Genomic DNA, 5,728 nt, shown 5'->3' with positions numbered 1-5,728 from the left:
GAGGGACGGTGCAGGTGCCCATTGAAACCACATTGTAGCTGCAGAGTAAAAGGACCAAGTGATAGTGTTAGTTTTATTGATACCCGTAGCCTGTGCCACCGCCCGCTGTCCAATGTAAATACATTAAAATCAATCCTCTTAAGATGTGACTTGGTTTATGAATAGAGATGCCAATATAAATGCCACGTCCAGACCATAAAAGACCCCGGTAAGGGTTGACTTTCACCGCCGTGTAATATACTATCTATTTGTTTAGTTCAGAACCATGTTATTGCAGCTAATGTGGTGCCAGGGGGGCAATGAATGACTGGCATCCTTTGCCATGGTCGTATCACATCGTCGTCTGTGCTCCGCGCCCGGTGCCCAATCAATTTGCCCGCTGTAGAACATTCCTGAACACTTTGGTGGTCCGTATTACTTGGAGAGACAGAAGCTGTGAGAATCTCAAGTATTCGAGTCCAGGAAAAATCAGCACATACAAGTACAAAATACAAGTGAAAGTCAACCCCTGGTGGGCTGGGGGGAGAGGGGGATGCTGCCAGTCGGTAATGAGAAACAGGAATAGCAACGTTTCTCCAGGCCAAGGTGCCAGCAATGAACGGGTATGGTGTAATGAAGTGTGAAGGGAGTCCATATCCAAAGCTACAATGTAAGAGAGAGAAAATATGGTCTAGAAGAGAAGGTGTACCAGAAAGCTTTGTATCACTATATACAGGAGATACCCCGGTTATACCAGCTGTATATATATAATTATAGAGAGGAGATACCAAGGTTATACCAGCTGTACATATATAATTATATACAGAAAATACCCAGGTTATACCAGCTGTTTATATATACCTATATACAGGAGATACCCAGGTTATACCAGCTGTACATATATAATTATAGAGAGGAGATACCCAGGTTATACCAGCTGTTTATATATACCTATATACAGGAGATACCCAGGTTATACCAGCTGTACATATATAATTATATACAGGAGATACCCAGGTTATACCAGCTGTACATATATATTTATATACAGGAGATACCCAGGTTATACCAGCTGTACATATATATTTATATACATTATATACCCAGGTTATACCAGCTGTGTATATATATATATAATTATATACAGGATATACCAGCTGTACATATATAATTATATACAGTATATACCCAGGTATACCAGCTGTACATATATAATTATATACAGGAGATACCCAGGTATACCAGCTGTACATATATAGGTATATACAGGAGATACCCAGGTTATACCATCTGTGCATATATATAATTATATACAGGCTATACCAGCTGTACATATATATGTTATATACAGGAGATACCCAGGTTATACCAGCTGTACATATATAATTATATACAGGAGATATACAGCATGTACCATTACACACAGATTATGGGGTGTCTCTGCATTGCATGTAGGTGTATACACACTGAGCTGCGGGATAATCTGGTAGAAATACACGTGGGAACAATTGGAGTATTAATAATACATAGCTGGATGTAAGAGACTCCTCTTCTCCTCTTCTCCTCTTCTCCTCTCTCTCTCTCTCTCTCTCTCTCTCTTGGCGGAGAGCTCAGCCATCCACTTACCCCTTAGAATCTCTCTTCCCGCAGGCTTAATAATTTTAACACTTTGGAACGAGGAGCACTTAGAATAATATTTGGAATACCACCGAGGGGCAGTGAATGTAGAAGCTGGAATGTCACTGCGGGGAGCGGCCAATCATCCACATGGGGAGTCGGGGGGGCAGTCAGTTCCATATAAATAGTACAGGACGGGGTGAGCCGGGCCGGAGACAACCATTCTCTCCTCCAACTTTCTTGTTTTTCGTTGTATAGAAACTTCTGCCGTTTCTACGTAGTGAAGAAAATCCTTTATATTGTCAGGTCCGGGATGCGTCCGGCTTCCTAAGTCCATACGAGGCTAATTGAAAGTCATTCCGCAGGCGTTGCGACATAGTTTGACTTCTTGTCACCTCTTAAAGGGATCATATGTTGTTTACCACCAGGCACACCAGCAGGGATTCTTACCTTCGTCCATTCAATACCCTAGACCAGTAGGAATACTAACATTAATCCACTTCACTGCCCTAGACCACCAGGGACCCTTAGGGGCCTATTCCACGGAGCGATAATTGGCCGAATCGGAGCGATAATCTGCCCAATCGGCCTGATTCGGACGATTATCGCTCTGTTGAATAGAGAGAACGATCAGTCGATGAACCGCCGCGGCCAGTGATTGGCTGAGCAGTCTGTCAGTTCAGACAGCCCCGCTCCGAAGCTGCTGCGGCGTGGGATCGGGAGAGAAGGAGAAGACCTGCAGCCCGGACAGGTAATGTATAAAATAAGGGCTGCAAGGACATCGGTAATGATGTCCCTGCAACCCTCGCTAAACGATCATCGGGGTCGTGGAATAGGCCTAGTAAACGTAGTCTAGCAGATCGGCGCTCGTTTACACCGTTGATCGGGCCCTGCTCGGCCCGTGTAATAGGACCCTTATATTAAAGGGTTAATGTTGCGGTAAGCAATTATTCACTAAATAACACACATTACAAAGTTATACAACTTTGTAATGTATGTTATGTTAGTGAATGGCCCCCTTCCCGGTGTTTCCCCCCACCCACACTAGACCCGGAAGTGTAGTGCTTTATACTCACCTGATTCGTGTTGACCCGGGTCTAGTGTGGGTGGGGGCAAACACCGGGAAGGGGGCCATTCACTAACATAACATACATTACAAAGTTGTATAACTTTGTAATGTGTGTTATTTAGTGAATAATTGCTTACCGCCACACTACCCCTTTAACTCTATCCCTACCATAGACCACCAGGGACCCTTATATTAACTCTATACCTACCATAGACCATTAGGGATCCTTACGTTTATCCCTTCACTGCATGGAACATGGATCTTTACATTAAAGGGGTATTCCACTCAGACATAACTTTTGATATGCTGCTGCCCATGGTGAGACTAACAATTCCTTCCATACTTGTTATTATCTATTTAGTGTCCTTACCCCAGTTCTGAGTTGCTGCTTTCTGCTGAAGACACAAAAATCTGTGTGTGAACCTTTCTCACTGTCTCCCCCTCCTCCCCCCTCCCTTCTGAGACAGCTGAGTCTCTGGCAGGCTTTATCTGCAACATTGTTACTTGTCCCTTGTCATTACATTGACTTATAGGGCCACTTATTATGATGGTCTTGGTGGTTTCCCTCCAGGAGCCACCCCTCGTCTGGGTCCTTCCCGGAGTGATATCTGGCTAGTCCTGTCTTTCGAGACTCTTAAATGAGGCTCCACAGGCTCTTCTTTTTTGCTTATTCATTTTTCCCCTATTATTAGTCATACAGCTGATACTAGTAATTAATCATAACCATAGTGGCATTATTTTTACCTCTTATTGGCAGTATTACTTCAAATTTTAGTAGTATTTTTTTTTATCATAATTAAAATTATTACAATTCTTTTTTTTATTATAAGTTGTGATGTTTTCTATATATCTTTAATGAACAATTATTACAGGGTCTTTTTCCTTACTATTAATGCTATTTTTTTATAATGATGATAATAATGATGATAATGATGATTATAGGCACAGTTATGCTCAGCCAATCGCGGCTGAGCTTCGGATGACGCTGCAGAGGGCGGCCGGCACTCGGGAAGATCCGCCGTCCGCCCGAAGAAGACGTCACTGCTGAGGATCTGAGACCGTGGTCGGCACGTGACAGGTAATGTATAGCGCACCACACTTCCGGGTACACGGGTGGGGGTGGTGGGACACGGGGAAGGGGGCCATTCACAGACATAACATACATTACAAAGTTGTATAACTTTGTAATGTGTGTTATTCTGTGAATAATTTTTTAGCGCCGGACAACCCCTTTAAATTACAAAACTATATAACTTTCTGATATCAGTTGATTTGAAAGAAAAAGATTTTCACTGGACAACCCCTTTAAATGCAGCTGTCAGACAACGTGTTTCATTTTACTCATTAGGAAAGTCCATCTATTAGACGTGTGACGGAATAGTTTTGGATTCATGGCAATTTTTTTTTTCTCAATACCGATTTTTTTTTAAAAATTCATTATTTAAAATTCTCAATCGTACTTCATATAAAGATTGTGAAGTAGAATTCTTGCAGATTGAAGTGCAGATTCTGAGCCAAAATCCAATATATGACCGAGGCCTCATTATTACTATTATTGTTATTATTACTATTATTATTGTTATGATTACTATGTTTGCGCTGTATACTTTCCGTCCTCCCTTCCTGTGCGGCTCAGGCTGTAACATCAGAGGTGAGGAGATGCTATCGGGGCTGGAGCCATCTGTCTTACGTTATTACCCTTTAGTGCTATATGTGTCACTTTGGCTGTCGGCCCCCGTTCCATAGAGCGAGCCGCCGCTGTCAGACACCCCGCTAATTATAAACACCACATCCATTAAACCCCAGCGCCATGTTCATGCCGTGCTCGTGTTAATCCCGGCTGAGTCACTGGCTGCCATAATCCACGGAGTGTTTAGTGAAGGACTCACATCGCCGCCAGACTGTAAACACAGGTCACATTATTCCGACACACAGTAGTGTGCACAATAACGCTAATATGGATCCTGGTTCTCGCCAACTGAGGTTTTCACAAACCATCCAGGGGGCAGACAGAAAATACGTAATATTCGTATATATTGGCTTGATTATTGATGTGTTACGATCCTGGACCCGAGATGTTGATCCACTAAGCGAAAATCCATTCTGGGATCGCTGGACTAAGGAACCCACCAATGAAAGTTGGAGCTTGTTACTGAAGGATCCCCAGTGGAAGCTAAATAGCAGTCGCATAGTCAGATACAGAGGCCAGGGCCATCATGGGAGACAAGATGGAAGCAAACACGAGAATGGGGTCAGAGGTGAGAACTAGGAAAAGAACAACAAGTACCTGGCAGACAATTGAAAGGATGAGGCAAGAGCGTAGTCAGGAGCAAAGGGGAGGATCAGGAACAGAGCAAAGAAGGGTTGTCACCAGGAGAGCAGCCGGGGAAGTGGTTTATCAAACTGGTGTAAAGTGTAAAGCTAGGGGCAGCTGAGCCAGTTTCACTTTACACCATGTTTGATAAATCTCTCCCAATGTTTTAGATCAAGAACAGGAGAGCAGTCAGGATTATGGCAATAGTCAGACAAGACCAGGAGTTGGACTACAGGACAAGGCAAGAGCATAGTCAGGTACAAAGCCAAGGTCAAGACAAATACCATTGCCCAGTATCGTCACTAGGACAAGTCATGAATGAGGTAAGACAGGGGCACAGTCAGGACCAAGAGATGGATCACAGCTTCTAGACAGACAAGGCAGGAAGGTAGCCGGGAACAAAGCTTTTGCCAGGATTAAAGGGGTTATCCAGCGCTACAAAAACATGGCCACTTTCTTTCAGAGACAACACGACTCTTGTCTCCAGTTCAGGTGCAGTTTGCAATTAAGCTCCATTCACTTCAATGAAACTGAGCAGCAAAACCCCACTCAAACTGGAGACAAGAGTGGAACTGTCTCTGGAAGAAAGTGGCCATGTTTTTGTAGCGCTAGATAACCCCTTTAAGAACACCAGCAATAAATAGCAGTGAACAGGAGCCAATCCAAGCATGGCATGTCACCTCCCCATCACCGAGTCCGCCACATCTCTCATCGTCACCCATCACTGGTGGCCTCTGACGTGTCCTGCA

Source organism: Dendropsophus ebraccatus, chromosome 14, assembly GCF_027789765.1.
Source record: "Dendropsophus ebraccatus isolate aDenEbr1 chromosome 14, aDenEbr1.pat, whole genome shotgun sequence".
NCBI lineage: Eukaryota > Metazoa > Chordata > Amphibia > Anura > Hylidae > Dendropsophus > Dendropsophus ebraccatus.
Note: the sequence above shows the minus strand (reverse complement) of the source record.